This window comes from Xiphophorus hellerii, chromosome 18 (genome assembly GCF_003331165.1).
Source record: "Xiphophorus hellerii strain 12219 chromosome 18, Xiphophorus_hellerii-4.1, whole genome shotgun sequence".
NCBI classification, from domain to species: domain Eukaryota; kingdom Metazoa; phylum Chordata; class Actinopteri; order Cyprinodontiformes; family Poeciliidae; genus Xiphophorus; species Xiphophorus hellerii.
Window position 1 is genome coordinate 15,020,865 of NC_045689.1, and position 19,145 is coordinate 15,040,009.

Sequence of the window (19,145 nt, forward strand, 5' to 3'; positions counted from 1 at the left end):
CAATCTACACACCCAATTCAAATAATTTAATAATTTCTCAAAATAACATTTATCATTGTTAAGCTACTTTAAGTGGTGTTTTAAAGTATCTGTTACTTATTAAAAAGCACAAACATATTTAAGTATGCAGTATACTTAAGATTCTATGAAGAATTCACAAGATCTAATCATTTTTAGAATAAAGCATTCACTTCATTAGTAATCATTGTAAGGTCTACTTTTAGTGTTTAATTCGGTAAAAGATACACACATAAATGGTCTTTTCAGTTTTGGAAATTTGGAACTGTTTTTTATAGGGACTAGTCCAACAAGGACTTTGCAAACTGACCCGTAGGAAAATGGATCTTATTGGGGAACTCTAGAATCTGAGTTGTCCTCATGCACTAGTCAGGTGTGTGTATATAGCATCTGAAACAAGCAGGACACTGACCCACTAAGGACTAGAATTGGCCATAGCTGTCCTAAAGAGTCCTAAAGTGCATGAAAAAACTCATAAGAGATTTAATGAACCCATTCTTCTACATAAGACTCAAGGATTTTCCTGTTGAACCCACTACAAACTAAACAGACTATTTACAAGCTCATCAGTAATTTGTAAAATGTGTTATTTCAAAGCACGGTCTCTGTATAGTCATACCCACTCTTTCTCTTTTTCTGTGGCATTTATGGTATTGTTGTGTCTGCAAAGTGTTGAACTACTTGTCTTGGCAGGTGTGGTGGTTGTATTATCCAGGTTTATAGAGGGCAGATTCAGGGCATCTCCTGCTTTGGCTGCTAATTTGCATTTTTATTGCCGCTGTCACATCCTCACTTAATACACCATTGACTTCCTGAGCCACCCCTGGACCACACTGCATCACCTTACTATCCCACCCGAAATGAGAGTGCCTGCTGGCCCCTGGATCTACATTGGCTGGAGTTCGGGTACCATTCGACCTGGCATTCTTGGGCGGAAATGGAGTGTCCTCTCATGTTAATGTGGACTTTCCATTAGGAAAAGATGATTGATTTGTGTTGTACTGTTTCTGTGAATAGGAAATAGAACCATAGAATAGAGGAGAGTGATGATGCTTTGTGAGCAGGTGAGGCCACATGCAAACTAGAGTGAGACTGAATCAGAGAGCAGATGATGGGGGCGGGGGCGCGAGCAAGAATTTTGGAGACAAAGAGAGATGAGAGATGGAATAGAAAGCTGAATGTGGGAGGGTGAAGGTTAGGAGGTGAAAAGGAGCAAAGGAGCAGTGGAGGGTTTCGAGGTGTGAAGGGATGGGGAGACGAGTGGTGAGAGATGGCAAAGGTGTTGAGGTGTTGAAAGACTTTCATTTCAAACACTGTCTCCAAGTGAGATGACAGACGACAGCAGAAAAGAGAAGAATCTTTAAGTGAGCTTGTAATATTCTTGGGTTTTGTAAAGAAGCCAAAAAACTCTTTAAAAGCCAATTCATTCAAGATGTAATTCAATATCCACAGCTGCAGCATTCAGACGCAACCTCGTTTTGAACAGGCATGGCAGCATAAGGGAGAAACAGTGTGAGCTGGATTAAAACAGCCTTTGGTTACTGTCCAGTTAAACAAGTCGATGTTTTCACTTTTATTTCACTATGAGTCAAGTGGGATTCAACAACTTTCCCAGGACATCTGCTCCTAACGCCCACGTTTTTGTCCTTGTCCAATGGAAGAGCTTCATTTACAACTAAGACCTGTGGGGGCTGTGCCGTGATTGGCCCACCCGGACCAGAACCCAGAAAAGGACGGCTGAGCCCTGAGAATTTTCCGAAACATTTTCTTCTTCGTCTTGGCTTTCAGCAGCATCTGCTTTCAATCAACGAGAGTCACTGCTTTGCCTTTTTTTTTCCTGCTGTGTGACCTAGACTTACATGAAAATCAGATGTACAGGTTTATATTGTGAGTGAGCAAAATAAAGCAATGAATAGTTGTGAAGTGGATAGAATATGATTAAAATATTTAGCAAAAAAAAATTCTCAAAAGTGTGACCTTAATTTATACTCAAACTTAAATAAATGATACTTTGTAGAAGCACCTTTCAGATGTGCCAAACTAGGAAGGGTTACAGATCTTTTCAAGCTTGGCACATCTAGAGATGTACATTTTCTTGAATTCCTCCTTTCGAATAATCTAATATTGGATGAGAAGTTTTTGTGAATTGGACTTTGAGTGAACCCATTCTTGCAAATGAATGTGGTTTGATCAAAGCCATATCATTGTATAGGTTGTCCTGCTAGTCTCCTCAGTCTCTAAGAATTTCTTCCAGAAGTGCAATTTTCAAATCTGACTACTTTCCTTTTCCCTAATAATGGATAACATCCTCACATGATTCAATTGAATTCAAAAATGCTCTTTATTCCAAAGGGAAATTAAATGTTGTAACTCACGTCATCCAAGTATCTTCAAAGAGTTGCTGTGGAGAATAGATCTTTGTTGTAATGGGAAGAATAGATCTTCAATAAGAGTCTTGTAACAAATCTTTAGAAACGTCTGACTGTAGACTGTAGAATCTCATGACTAACATGACATGCTAACAGCTCAATATGCAGGAAACAGAAATACAATTCCACAGTCATATGCAATGACACCATCAGTTGTTAGCAAGCACTGCTAATCTTCCTCCTTTCGACAAGTAACTGTTGATTCTTCGGCCTGAACTGTGGATCTCTGCAGCTCCTCCAGAGAGGTTAAATTAAACCCAAGTGGACTCTGTTTATGACTCGGTTGGTTTCAAAGCAATTGCTTGCAATTTTATTCAGGGGTACAATGGGCTGAAAACATATGAATGCCACACTTTTTGGATTTGTATTCATTTGAAATGGTTGAAAGAAAGAATCATTGTTCTTCCTCTTCACAGTTCTGTACTACTTTTTTTGTCTGTTGAAGCTGCTGTAGGTAACTTTTACAACGATATGGCTTTTACATATTTCTTAAAACTGTCTCTATTTCCTAATATGAGGCATATAATCTGTGAAAAACAATCATATTTCTCTATATTCTCCCTCTGGTCCTATGCCGACTGCAGAAATACAAAACCAAAAGATTAAATCCGAAAGGTGTGTCTTTGCACTGTCAATTATGCTCATATACAGTGTATGTCCTGCTCACAATCTGCCCAGGAATAAAGAGTGGTAATAACTATGTCACCTTGCAGCACGGGTTACAAAAATTCACAGTGAAATCTATTAATGTTTGAGTTTTGTACAGGACAAAATGTGAAAAACTTGAAGGGGTATAAATACTTTGTCAGGATAACTGTTTTACAAACTTTTGACCTGTAAATGACAATTAAATGTGCCATGGTGAAATTAGCGTTAGCAGTATCACAAAACATGTTTCACTGTTATTTAGTTTCTGAATGAAATCTGACTGGAGTGAATGTCAGCAAAGTCAGTAGGCGAAAGATTAAACAGTGTACGTGCTTTAACTGCTGCTCTCAGCACTTCAAGCCACCATGTTCATGAGAAACTATTACAAAAGGTCAACATGCTTTACCACAAGTGCCTGTGCAAGTTGCACTTGTGTGTTTTACTTTTTTTCGCTAACCATTTTGCCCACCTATTTTGGTCATGCTATTTGGTCATTACTGTTGTTATTAATGACTTTCAGTATAGCAGGTCCTGTCTACAGACATTGGGAAATGAGCACAATTTTGCACTGCAACCAAAGTAAATCTCATAATGTAAGTGATAGCAACTACAGCTTTTGCCTTGCAATTAGTTATGGTGCCTGTGTTGTTTCTGCCAGTAAATTGTTCCAGAGGTTTTGGCCCCCATGGCAAAACAATTATGGGAGAAATAACTTGGAGAGTACAGTGCTGGTTGAATTTAGGAGTTAGTGTGTTGAGTTCTGTGGAAAAAAAACTGGGTCTATGTGTGAATGTTTGCCACAAACAAATTTAAACCCAGATAGAAATAAAACAGAGCCAGCAAGCACACAATAATACAAATAATTCAAAATATTTTGTAGACCTTGTCTCACGGGCGCTCATCAACAGAGTCAAAATTATTTCGGAAAATTGCTTTTCATACAAGAACGCCTGAACCCAAAGCAGATATAGTTATTATTGGTGGCTGCCTGTTTTCAAGCTGCCTCCCTTTGACCTTTGACTTCATGGTCCAGCTCCAGCTGGGCACATCCTAATTTACAGAGCAGTAGAGCCTTCTGGCCTTAAAACACAAATGTGGGTCAAACTTCACCAATAAATCTGTCTTGTGCCCCTCCAGAAGAAAGTTCTTGTGTTTCATTGTACTGCCTCTGTAATCCTTTCCTAAATTCTGATCTTAATTGATTGTGTTTGTTTGAGAAAAACAGTGCTAATAAATACTGTACATTTCTTTTCTTTACACACTTTTTTCAGATATTGAGTAAAGGATTTTGTTAATACAAAAAGTTGTATTAACCAACTTTTTAGTTGGTTAATACATACAATCCTAAGACATTAAAGCCTGTTTGAAACATGTTGAAATGTGAAAAATATCTTAGCAAAGCACTGTAATAACTATTACAGAGTGTAAATGTTTTTCTTTCTAATACATTCTGTTGCAAATGATCATGGGAATGTTTTTCCACTCAATTAAATGTTAAGAATTTTCTATTTTTCACATGTTGTGTGTATTATTGAAGTGACAGTGCTGTGACAGAAAGCAAACCTTTTGATATCCAGCATAATCATGGAAAATGTTTGCAAAATTATACCCTAAAGAGAAGAACAGCAAAAGAAAAGAAAAAAAAAACTTGGGAAGAGGTGATTTCATATCAAAGCCTGGCAGTTGTGGTCAATTGCATAGATTAAAATCATGAGACAAATTATAATAATTTTCAGCTTTTATGTAGCTGTCTGCTCAGTTTCCATTAAATCCCTGGCACAGCTAAGTTTTCCTTGCACAAAGTGTTTAAAGAGTAAATGGAAAGAAATAGAATAATAAATAAAGAATGGTGTTTCAATCTGCACTTATTTTTGACTTATATTTGTAACGTGAGTTACTTTGTGATATTTTAAACTTCCATTTCTTTATTCTTCCTCACTCAGGTCAAAGTTTTTGAAGTATGTTTTAGTTGCATTAAAGAGGTGATTTAATTCCATGTAGAAAACAGAATCAGCTCCAGCTGTCGCATTGTTTGCACTGAGTCATGAGAACTGCCTGATGATGCCTCATCACATGCATGCCATGTTTTTGCTTATTTATAATAGATTTCGGGTAACTGTTTTAAACCACTAATTGTGATTTTGACCAAATAAACTGAAAACAAAAATGAAAGGAAAAATATGTTATTATCATACTGAAACTAGAAAAATATGATTATTTCTCCACACAGGCCACCAGTGAGTATTATTGTTTCAACCTGTGGTACTTGTGAAAAAGAGTTTTCGAGGAAAGAACAGAAACTTAAAATCCATGCAGAAACCTGTGTGTGACGTTAATGAACTATTCTTGTTGATGTATGTCAGTGCCTTTACTCTTTCCAAACATTTCCTAAAAACCATGACCCATGAGAGCTAGCTCAAGAAAAGAGAAGAGCAGATCCACTCTGTACTCATGCAGAAAGTGGCTCTAGAAAAAAAAGAAAGAGAAGATAACACGACAAATCACAAGAAATATTGAAACCATTGTGGATAGAGGGAGGAGATTAGCGACTTGAAAAAACTTCGACCTTAGGGTGAGAGTGCAAGAAAAAGATCAAATTCATCCTCAATGTTTGACAACACATGATTTTTGAGAACAGAGGAGCTTAAGAGATTAAAAAAGCAGAAGTTCCACTTTTTCATCATCATCACACAGTAGGTTATAAACAATGAATTCAAGCAATATGTACAGGCCTGAATTACACATCTTTTGTAAAGATGTTCATCATTTCTATATTAACTGTCTGTTCCATAACATTCATATCATGCACCAAGTGGCTTAGTTTGTTCAGCCCCCGATTGCCAGTATTTCTCTTGTTCCTTTTAACCTACTATGGAATAAAACAAAATGTTAGGAGGAGTGATCATTAAGTTTGGTTTCTTTACATAAGATAAATGGCATGTCATGACAGCGTTGGGTGTGTTTTGAAGGTCAAACATCTGTTCTGCTAAAAAAAGGGGGGAGACATATTGTCCATTTTAGCTAGAGTAAGCCAACGGTAAAGTCTTTGCATGTATATATACTGTATATCAGAGGTTAATGGAATATTTTTCGTATTTGACCGGTTATTTTTTTAAAGGACGGGAAAGTTTGAAGCTGTCGGTCATTTGACAGGATCTAATTCACACCCTTGACTGGTGCACAGAGGCAGACATTATAGACTTTACGCCAAGAGTTCATCGCAGTGGCAACTAAAATCAGTCAATAAAAAAAATCCTTTCTGAATATCATCTCATGAACATGGAACTAAATGCGACTTTCTGACCGGAAGCTGACAGCGTGTTGAAGAGTTATGGACCGGACGCTTTGGAGCGTCTGGTTCAGAAATGCATTCCAAACCTTTGGTTGAAATGGCGCGTTTAATTTCAATCTCCATTACATACAGAACAGAGAAAACTAAAAAGAATGCAACGTTGAACTTATTCATTTATAGTCTAAACAGAGGACCCGGTAGTTTATATTGAGGAAATAAATAAAGGTGCAGAAGTTGATTAGACCGTAACATGCTCAGTGCGCTGCACAACCAATGCTGACGCGGCTCCTCCGCCCTCTGCGCAAGAAGCAGCGCGGCAGGCTTAACATCTGTCCGTTTCGGGAAAGCGAAACCACGCAAATAAATAAATAAATTATCGTAAGAGCGCATGCCCGGACCGCGCACAGGGTAAAAAAACAGCTTAACTGATCGGTTTGGATCAGACAGATCCAACTGACCGATGAACTAGAGCAGATTTTTTTGTAGATGCGACCAGGAGGAATTTGTGAGGCTGTGCGTTCAGACCCCAGCGGGAGAAGTGCTGGTAATTTAAGTGAAGTCGTTTAATTTAATTTATTATGAGTTATTTCGGTCACAGTCAGCGGTTTTTGTCACGGAGAAAAGGTTAGATGCGTTCATTTGCTTTATGTGTTATGGGATCTGGATTCACGGTTCAACTAGGTTAATATTAACTAAACTAAAAAATGTGGCTAAATGTTAATGTGATTATAACTTTATGAGTAAAAATAGTAAATGACCGATTTTTTTAATGCTGTCGGTCGAGAATACAGAGAATAAAAAAGTCTAGCACGACCTCTGAGATATACAGTACAGACCAAAAGTTTGGACACATGTGTCCAAACCTTTGGTCTGTACTGTATATATATATATATATATATATATATATATATATATATATATATATATATATAAGTTCTGTCACGTTACAACAACCACAAACCATGATGTACATTGTTATACACTGCCTGGCCAAAAAAAAAGTCGCCACCAAAAAATGGTCACACTCTCTAATATTTTGTTGGACCGCCGTTAGCTTTGATTACAGCCGGCATTCGCTGTGGCATTGTTTCAGTAAGCTTCTGCAGTGTCACAAGATTTATTTCCATCCAGTGTTGCATTAATCTTTCACCAAGATATTGTATTGATGATGGGAGAGTCTGACCACTGCGCAAAGCCTTCTCCAGCACATCCCAAAGATTCTCAATGGGGTTAAGGTCTGGACTCTGTGGTGGCCAATCCATGTGTGAAAAAGATATCTCATGCTCCCTGAACCACTCTTTCACAATGTGAGCCCGATGAATCCTGGCATTGTCATCTTGGAATATGCCCGTTCCATTTGGGAAGACAAAATCCATTGATGGAATAATCTGGTCATTCAGTATATTCAGGTAGTCAGCTGACCTCATTCTTTGGGCACACAATGTTGCTGAACCTAGACCTGACCAACTGCAGCAACCCCAGATCATAGCACTGCCCCCACAGGCTTGTACAGTAGGCACTAGGCATGATGGGTGCATCACTTCACCTGCCTCTCTTCTTACCCTGATGCGCCCATCACTCTGGAACAGGGTAAATCTGGACTCATCAGACCACATGACCCTCTTCCATTCCTCCAGAGTCCAATCTTTATGCTCCCTAGCAAACTGAAGCCTTTTTTTCTGGTTAGCCTTACTGATTAGAGGTTTTCTTACGGCTACACAGCTGTTCAATCCCAACCCCTTGAGTCCCCTTCGCATTGTGCGTGTGGAAATGCTTTTGCGTTCACAATTAAACATACTCCTGAGTTCTGCTGTTGTTTTTCTTCGATTTGATTTGACCAAACGTTTAAGTAATCGCCGATCACGATCATTCAGGATTTTTTTCCGACCACATTTCTTCCTGGAAGACGATGGTTCCCCACCATCCTTCCAGTTTTTAATGATGCGTTGGACAGTTCTTAACCCAATTCTAGTAGTTTCTGCAATCTCCTTAGATGTTTTCTCTGCTTGATGCATGCCAATGATTTGACCCTTCTTAAACAGACTAACGTCTTTTCCACGACCACAGGATGTGTCTTTTGCCATGGTTGTTTAAGAAATGAGGAATTACTCATTGCATCAGCTGGGGTTAAATAACTTGTTGCCAGCTGAAAGATAATCGCCTATGCAGTACTTATCCAATAGGAGGCTTGTACCTATTTGCTTAGTTAAATCCAGGTGGCGACTTTTTTTTTGGCCAGGCAGTGTATATATATATATATATATGTACGTACATACGTACATACATAACAATGTACATCATGGTTTGTGGTTGTTGTAATGTGACAGAATTTAAATGAGTTTCATGTGTATAAATGATGTTGCAATGCACATTACTTCTGCTTTAATCATACCCAAAGAACAACATCAGCTCAGCAATTTTAAACAAGCAGCGAATCTTCTGGAAACCACCAGTTATTTACATCTCACTCATATTTACATATGGCTAAAAATGGTCTGTGGTTGCCTTGTGATCATATGTTTACTGTGACTCTGCAACAGTAATACTTTACCATTACAAAACACTTGGTGTTCCTTTTTTCCCCTTACTTTGCGTGTTCCTGGTATGGTCATGTGACAGTGTACCAAAAAATATCTTGTTCACTTAACCACAAACCAACTCCCATTGCCATATTACACACTGCCTGTCTCACTCCTTGCTTATGTTGCTGCCCTTGATATGCTGCTTTTGCATAAGGAACATGAGAGTCAAATTTCACGTGGACGTTTTCCAAAGCATCCTTTTCTCTGTCACAGTCCTCAGGGCTCTGTTGATGACCAAGAACAAGGTGGCTTAACAGCAGTCATTTCTTTACTGAAACAATAAAGCTGAAAGATCATGAGAGAAAAAACATAATGTCACATTTGGCAGAGATGCAAAGGAGGGTGTAGGGAAAATGAAGGAGTGATGGTGGTTGTTCACACGCTGCAGGAGGCAAGCATGCCTCAGGTCACAGAGTTTCCCATGCAAAGATCTCTTCCTTCACAAATGGAAGTTGAATCAGTGCAACAGGCTGGTTGGAAGAGCACAAAACTCGGTGAGAGGTGGTGCATTGTCCTTCATACGGCCATGGCAAGAACATGGAGCATAGACATGTCCTAGAATAATTACACATAGTTTTTGCATCCCTAGCAAGTAACTTTCGTTTCCCTCCTGCTTTGGACAACTTATCTTTGGAGTTGTGCAAAGTTGCTTTATCAGTGTATGCGTGTGCATGTGCTTGTGCCTGTGTTTGGATTGTTATAGGGTTTGACACTTCACAGACCCTTCTGCTCTTTATCACTGATACAAGAGAACTAGCCTGAGTCTAGCTGCTTTTGCTCCCTCTGGACATCTAATTCTTAAATCTTAGCCATGAGGTTACATCATAAAGCAGCAGGAGTTTTACAATCACAGAAGTGAAAAGAGATGCAACATAGCAACATATTTATGACAGGAACACACAATTATTTTCTTTTTAAAGCAAGAAGTCCTGTCTGACTAGTGCAGCTCAACCTCACTGATTCCCAGTGCTACTTGTGTGGCATTTCTGTTTGGTCTAAGGCAAGGTGAAACAACATGGCAAATGCTCACAAGGCAAGCTATCTTTAACAACCTTGGCTTGGCCTGACTAATGCTGCCGCTGACAGGACTGCAGTGATAGGTTTGGAGCCATGGGACAGCCACCTCAGCACACTCAGCGGGACACCCTCCCGGCCTTTTCCCACATCACTGGGGGCCGGTGGGGGGCTGAGGCGAGAGGTGGGCTCCTTGCTCCAATCTTCTGGGTTGTGGCTGGGAAAGACTGCAGCCCACTGTTCTCACCATCTCCCCCTGTAGTCACAGACTCAGCAGTGGAAGTAAGAATGGGGGTCAAAGGAGAAATTCTTAAAGTGGCAAGGCTCATGACTTTTAGTTAAATTTTCACTGTGAAATCGCATGGAGGTTTGGTGAAATACATTTGTGTAGATGCTTTTTTTTGTTTTGTTTTTTGCAGAGTTTACGCCTTGAGAGCAATGTGAGCTGAAGTCAACAATTTCTAATAATTCATCAGATGAGTGCGTAACATTAACAACTGAACATGCCTGTGCAGCATGTGGACCTCATGCTTACATTTTAGCATCACAGCCTGCGTCCTAAGAGAGGTGTTGTTTAACTGAAGATTTTGCACTGTTTACTTCAGCTTATTACAAGTGGAAAACTATAGCAATGTTTTGTTTTGCATGTAAACTATCATAGGAATACCCCTAATTTAACCACTAAACTCCAGTCCATATATTAAAGGGCTTCTTTTAGTTTTATTTTGCAGATCAAGTATCTTCTTCACTTTTTTTCAATTAGTTTTCCCTTACAGTTAGATTAATTTTAAAAAAGCACAGAGAAACAGTTATGGGTAGATCACAGTTTAGTACAACCTAAAGGTCATTTGAATTTGTTTTAGGGTTTCATTACTGAGCTTTATTCTTTATAGATAATAATTTAACATTTCTTCAAAATCATTGTTATGTATAGTCTAATGTAACTATGGCTCTTAATGCTATTAAAACAAATAGTGCAAATAGGAGAAATCTGGGAATTCTTGAGACTCCCTTTAAAACACTTCTGCCTTTTTTGAATTTTATTTTAACAGAAAATATGCTGTAATATGCATTAATACACACAGTGAACACTGTCTTGCACTAGTGAAGAAGAACATCCACAGTTTTCCTTATCTATGCTCTTTTGGGTACAGCCAATTAGTGATAAAAATATGAATGGAACTCCTGGATTGGCTGCTTTGCAAAGACCAAATAGCGCTGCATCTAGGTCAGACCTTCCCAAGCTAGATTTTCTTTTTAATATTTTAAATATGGTCCATGAAAAACTCTGCTAATAATTTGGATTTACATTCTACAGAATAGGTGAATGTGTGAATACTGAACTACAAATAGGCAGGGGTACACTGTATTCATATTGACATACAAGAAAGGAAACTTAAATTGACCTTTTACATTCAGGCGCACCAGCATTTTTTGATTGTGTTACAAACACTCTTAACCCAGTCAAAATATGCTTTATTTTTACATCAGATGGTCTGATTTCTCCTTTATTGGGATAAAATATACTGGTAGATTCTCATTTATAAAACTGTTCTTGGTCTTCTTTTATATCAAACCTTAGTCTTACAAAAAGTAAAGATTATTTTTGATCACTTTCCACTCATGTTTTTACCCATAATAATGATGTGTAAACATTTAATCTATTACCCCTGTTTTGCACACTCTTCACTGGCTTCATGGAGTGCAGTGCATGTGGCACTTTTCTGTCCTTTGTTGAGTTTACTTTGGGTTTTGGCCTCTGATACGAGTTTATTCATGTGGCATCAGGTTTGGACACATTTTCTATGGACTCGAGCCTGTTGGGATTTTTTAAACCTCCAGAACCTTCCCAGGAGTTACCAAGGTTGGTAGAGATTAGCCCCCCTCATGACTATTGCAAGAATAGTCATGGACGAACGGAGTTCTGAGGCCAAAACCATGAGTGACTGACTAGGGAGAACAGAAAAGTTATGTTGACTAGAAACCTTTATGTTATCCGAGGAGCAGAATGTATATAAGAAGACCAAGGACTATAGTGATCTCAAAAGGTTGTGCAAAAGGGAATCATCAAACATTTCTCTATTTTTTTGCTCCAACTCTTTGAACTGAAGAAATGTGCAATTACACTGGCAAATAAAGAATTACAAACCAATAACAGTTGTACAAACCAACCAGGAACAACATGTATCCAATACTTTGTGCATATCTGAAACAACATTGCCATTAGCTTAAGGAGCTAATTCTCTACTGCAATCAACAAAACCTCACTTAATCATGTACCCACATAGTTTGAAACCAGTGTTTTATCATGAGTACATCATTGTTCCAAAGCAAAAAAATACTTTTTCATTGCTAACTGGCTCCTAGCATGCACAGTCAAATCAAATCACTTCAATGTTATAAATGTGAAACAAACAATGATCATTGGAGGTAGTTTCAAAATTGACTTATTGCATTAGATGAAGACAGTGTTACCTCTGAAATTGTTGTGAAATGGAAGCAGAAATGTGTGTTTCTTGTCACATTTTCAGCTTCTGCACACTCAGTCTTCCCCCCCACTATCGCTGATGAGAAAGAGTGGGTGGCAGAGGCAACAGCGATAAGCCTTGGTGAGCAGAAGGGGATGGAGGAAACCGGTTTGCTTTGAGGGTCATTGACCAGGCAAAAATTAGCAACTTGCTGTATGGTCGCAAACACAAAGCACTGACGGTGGAGTGGTCGCACAATTATATCAGCTTGCACATGTACTCCCATTTATGGCCAGGCCAACATACACACACACACACACACCCACACACACCCACACACCCCTATATAAGCATGCACAGACTGGAATGACCAAGAAGATACTTCATACTTTGCTGATTTGACAATTCTTTCCACTCTGTGTTTAGCTTGGGCTGCTTTTTTTTAAATAGATCTCTCTCTCTCTCTCGCTCTCTCTCTCTCTCACACACACACACACACACACACGCCCACACTAAAAGAAGCATATACAGGAAACCACCTTTATCAGAAACTCCACCCCAGAAGTAATTTTTTGCTGCACCCGCAAGGCTCGAACGCCTTCAGCTAGTTTGAACTAAAATATCAGCACTGTAACGGCTATGTACCACAAACCTCCTTGAAACAACTGCTCAGATGAAAACAGCACATTGCATGTTTAAATGAACCTTAGTGAATTAAAAAAGAAACTTACATCAAAGAGGTGAAATGTTATTTTAACTAAATAGCGGTAGTAGTTTATTTTTTGATTGATGGATATACAGGCTGAATAAAAGGCTTAAGGGTTTCTTTCCTCAAAAGTAATTTATAAAAGAACTTTCATAATTAATTTTGTTAGATTATGCTTTTCGTGCAGCTGCATTTTTTAAATCCTAGCTAGCAAATTAAGTGCTTATTTTCATGGCAGACATCCATAAGGTTAAAAAGATTCATCGAACTTTTGTTGCAGATATATACTAATTAATTTGGTCAGACTAGCTGTGACCAGAAGACTAGGTTAAAGACGAGCTTAAAATTTGCAAAATAAAAATGCAAATGTGCATCAGCCTTGTTCAGCTGCAACAATGGTTTCTACACAATTTATAATAAACAGAATCATTGTTGCACACACAGATTGCAGTTAGATTTGGGTTACCTGACTTAGAACATCTTTCAGTTTTTCTGTCCTAACCACATTGAAATTCCCCTTGACCTAATTATATCAGAATACCACATTATAAATGCATAAATTGTTCTATGTTTTGTATACAAAGAAATTTGGTAAAGTTAGCTTTAACATTTTATTTTGTTTTCAACTCTGAACTTATTTCTTTTTTAACACAATACATTTTACTTAATGAGGCATTAATTACAGTTTTGCAAGCATCCCAATTCTATCGTGAAAGTTGTTTTTCCTTGTAATACCCTAAATATTGCTAAATACACCTAGTTCTTTGTACTTTTTCACACAATTGTTTTTCTTGAAACCAATATTTGTGTCAACAGATCAAAGAAAAAACAAAAAGACATCTTCCCGAATAGAATGAGTTTTATACCAAAATATATTTATTTTGTCCTTAGAGTAAATTCTAAAGAATAAATGACAGATAATTCTCTTCAACCCAATGTTTTGCAGTCCTTCTCTTGTCTTGATGGTTTGTATGTAAATCCAAATCAGATTTTGACAATCAGTTTGTCAAATATTTCTTAATATCTATTTTTTTATTTACATATTTATTTTTTAATTTTTAAAGATCACACTGGGGTAAATAAAGATAGATAAAACAGAAAATTGAAAGCATATGCACAAAAGCAGTTAGAGGACTTTGCAATGCTCTGCTAATTTACATGTATTGCAAACAAATTCAGAAGCTGTCATGAATCGGTGCGGTGTATGAGGTGGTGAGGCAGATGCTGTAGACCCAGGTAAGATGAATAAGTGATTTTAATAAAGAAAAACACAGTCCAGCAACGGGCAGCACGGCCGAGCGGAAGCCAGGGCTCGACGCCGGTAGCAACCGTTAAAACGACTGGATAACACGGAGGACTGAACGCACATTAGACGACGACCCGACAGAGACGCTGAGACACAGGTGACATTAAATACACGGGAGGGTAATCACAGAAACGAGACACACCTGGGAAACAATCAAGGGGAAGACAGGACAACACGAAGACTCGGGGACACAGAAAACTCTAAATAAATACACAGAAAACACAGAACATGACAGAAGCAGTGCTATAGTACTAGCTCACAAACATATTCTGTCTGAATTTGCTTTTTGTTTTAGACCATTAAGCAAATTTTGAAAGGTAAAGATGCATGTATAAGTCTATGGCTACCTAACTGTGATTTAAAAAAAATCCCCCCAAATTAACTAGCACTGAGAAGGAGAATCCAATACGACTGCCTGAGATCATATAAATGCAAAATTAGGCGCCTACTGATGATGAATGCTGGCCAGTATCTCTATGATCTATGAGATGGTCTAAAAGAACAATAAACATCTTCAAAGAGCACGTTTCCACCTACACCACAAACCTGCCCGTTGGCATGCTTTTGAGAAAAGGACGCCTTTCTCAAAAGCATCTTTAGATATTCGCTGCTTAATATCAGCAACAGTCATTAGACACCTTTAAACACAGCATTGGTTTGCCGCTCACCATATAGGTCAGGTGGCAGAGCTTACTTACATATAACATAACAATCTGACTGGAAGAGAATTAAAACTTTCTACTTTCTAAAAGCTAAATAGTGAGATGTTTACAAGGCTGCTTAGTAGAAGACTGATTACCATCGTCTTGTCTCAGCAAGAAACTTATTTGTTTACTTTTTCAGAAATAACTGTTTAGAAATAACAAACTATGCTTAAGATACTTTGTAATCAATGCAGAATTAAGCCAGTACCTCAAATGTTGCAACATATACAATTTAAAAATTGATGGAGATCAACTCCCTTGACTTAACAGGACAGCTCCAGAACCATTCCTGCCTATTTCTAAAGAGGATTTTCAAACATGCAGTCACTGTGTAAACTTTAAAGCACCTTCAAAACAAGGCTGTCACAATACACTTACTTTACAAGACAGTTGTCAATACATCAACTGGATAGGACTTTGGAAGGATAACTGCACTTTAAAGAAAAGTATTGTGTTTTCTTATTTTTCTGTAAGATCTTGTGTTACAGTTTCCGCTACAGTCAGTTTCAGATAAAGTCATCATTACAAAAGCCACCCCTGACTACAACATAGGTCTGTCACCCACCATAAAAATCAGGAAGTAGCACGTTTTGTTTTTTTTTTTATCAAGGAGCTACATTTCTGCTTGAGTACATCCAGATGACAAGGTAATGCAAGATGGTGTGGCTCATTAAAACCAATAAGAACTAACCTGCATAATGTGTGGTGTGAAATACAGCTCTGTCACAGCAAAATGTTCTCTGGTTTTCTCAGGGTACTCCACCATCCTCCACCAATCCAAATGTTTTCATTTTTCCTTTGTGTCTCTACATTGACCCTGATATTTACTAGAAGTCTGTCTAGGATTTGTTCATTGACAACACAACTGGGCATGAATATACAATGTAATTGCTACCTTGTGTTTTACTTCCTATACAAAGTTTAGTGAGGAAGCTGGAAAACAAACTAAATGTTTTATTTGTTTTTATTTTGTTAATGGTTCTTCTTTTATCTATTTTTTCTTTCCTATTTATTTATTTATTTTTCTTTGAAAAATCACCAAATTGGAGAGAAAGATAAATAAAAGTTAACTGCAATTTTTGCTAGGTGTTTCTAATTGCCTACAACTTACAGCAACATGAATCTTTATTATTCAAGCATTTCATGCCTTGTTATAAATAACTGACACAACCTTCACAGCAACAAAATTGCACAAAAGGCTTTCATTACAGTCACACATTAGGTTGAAATAATGAGTAATAATCAGAGCGTCAACTGGAGTTGGAAAAGCAGAATTATGAATCTAGAATAGAAAATAATGACAGGAACTGTAAAAGTATTTGTTGTTTCGTCTTTCAATAGTGTCTAGTGGATTTCTTAACAAGGGGTGTAGGGCGGCATTATGTAAAATTTATTTTTGGGCTTTATATGATATTATGATGTCTTTTTCTAATTAAAAACATAGGAGAGTTGTTTTGATTATTGCTCCATGCATGTTTGAGAAATCCTTGAATTTCCTTTGGCAGCTATTTGGGGGTAGAGATTCCCTGATCAGATCTTTTTTTTTTGTCTGAGTCCGTTGAATTTGAGAAATTTTGGAAAGTACAGAGTCCTATTCTGATACTTCAAAATACATTTAAAACATGAAGAGCAAAAAAACATATCCAGGATGTCCCTTAAATATTATTTTATCCACCTTATTTATCATTAAATAGGACACTGAGGCTGTATAATCAAACAGGTATTTTATCCTTGTACAACAGTTTTGGCAAAAAAAAAACATTGAACAACATAAAAAACTACATTTGCATAATATTTAATCCAGAACTGAACCACCAGCATCTTTGCTTATGTTTGATTCCATTGCAAAGTGCAAATGGAATGGAGTGGGTCTCCCCTGCTAAACTGCAGGCTGCTGAGGGTAATATAGTTACTAAAATGTGCTATAAAATGACACCATGTGCCTAAAAGTACATAATACTTTCCCTCTTAACATATTTGTGTGATGACATTCTCTAATAGTAAAGATTAAAGAAAAATCTGTTTTCAATTTCATAAAGCATCAGTGACCCTGAATAAGTTTAAAATTCATACACTCTGTATAAGTAATATTTGTGTTTCAGGTTAGTAGCCATGTACAAATTACCTCCGATATTTTTAAAAAACTGTTTTATTTGTTTGTTTGTTTTGTTTAGATGATGCTGTTAGCATGTATTCAGACAGCAAATAAAACAAAATGAGTATCCCTAGAGTCATCCCATGAATTTGCACGTAGGAGCTGTTAATAAATTAGTGGCACAAAGAGGTGAGCAAGAGATTATTGTAGAGCATCTGTGAATGTCATAAGGTCAATGCTTGTATTTGTTGGCACAGTGTGTGTTTCTTTCAGATGTATTTATTTACATACGAATGAACAACAAGATGATTTATTTGTTCACCTTTTATATTTCCCACTCTCTTGGGCTCACCCTCTATTGTGGAGAATTAATCATTTGTCTGACACATGCAGCGCGGCAGACAGGGAGGCAGACATAGGGAGATAGGGAGAAACATGATGGGGGAGGAGGCTGAAAGGGATGGCACAAGTCAAATTGGAAACATCCTTTCAACATGTCCTATCTGAGCATTTTATCTGGAAAAAGGCACCAAAGAGAGTTGAGGGATGCAGACGGGGGGTTGCGTTTTTGAGTTCAAAGGCCTAGAACCAATGCTTTGACAACCATACAAACAGTAATAGCCTCAGAAAATCAAAAAGTCAGTCCATGGACACTTTCCAAAGAATTGTTCAAATTAACAGAAGCTTGTAAGTTTACATCAAAGCTATGTTTAGTCCCACATATCACTTAATCCTATTTGAAGAATCGGTGGTGAGTAGTTTTATCTCCCTTTCTCATGTGAATTGGACTTTCTTTGCTTCCAGTTTAGTGTAGCATCTTTCACTGTTGGAACCCTGACTGGGGTAGCTGTAGCTGTACGCACTACAACTGCCAGAGGCTTCAGTGAGTCTGTCCAGCACAACCAATACTGGTTTGCTGCCAAATGATGAGCAGTGTAAGGAGTTTAATTTCGTCCCCAGTGTTAGATTAAGAAGTTTACCTGAAATGCAGCAATGTTGAGTCAAAACAGTTATACCACTAAGAAATAATGATCTATACAACCATATCTGATCTATTGTTATGACATAGATATCACATGATATCTATGTAATATGGTTATGATATACTGTAGGTGCTGTGTACATAAGACAAATGATTAACATAAAAAGATTAACAGACAAGGAAACACAGAGAATCTTTACTTCTTCTATTTTACAGCTGAAAGCTTGAATTTCAGATATGACTCTGTGCCTTGAAAGCCTCGTATTGTTTTTAGGAGAAAAACTTCTCAAAGCAGGAAAATGATAGGAAAACTGACCTAATAAAGTGATGAAACACTAAGCTATTAATCTGTGACTGAGTGAAACCAGCAGCTCACCAATGAAAAAAAAAGATGAAAGTCTTCTCTGTGAATTAAATTAAATGTTTTTCTATGTAGTTATTTTTTACTGTAGAATACTAAGTTTGTGTACATTGGTTGGATTTTTTTGCTGGAATAGAATTTATGGATTTCAAAGATGTTAGAACATTACATAGTATTAGTTATACACCTCTTGGATTATGAGTAAGATATTTCTATTTCTGACAAATTGCACAGTACGTTATGATATTATAATCGTATACATTTTATTATTATTATTGTTAATCTAGTTTTATATACTACGATAGACTGGTGACCTGTCCAGGGTGTACCCCGCCTCTCGCCCGAAAAGTTTGCTGGAGATAGGCACCAGCACCCCTCTTCACCCCACAAGGGACAAGGGTGTACAGAAAATGGATGGATAGATGGATGGATAGTTTTATATATGCGTTCTAATACTTTTCGATTTTTTGTATGAACCTACATCTCAATGCTACTGTTACACCAGAATGTACCCAGTGTGGGACAACAAAGAATATTTCT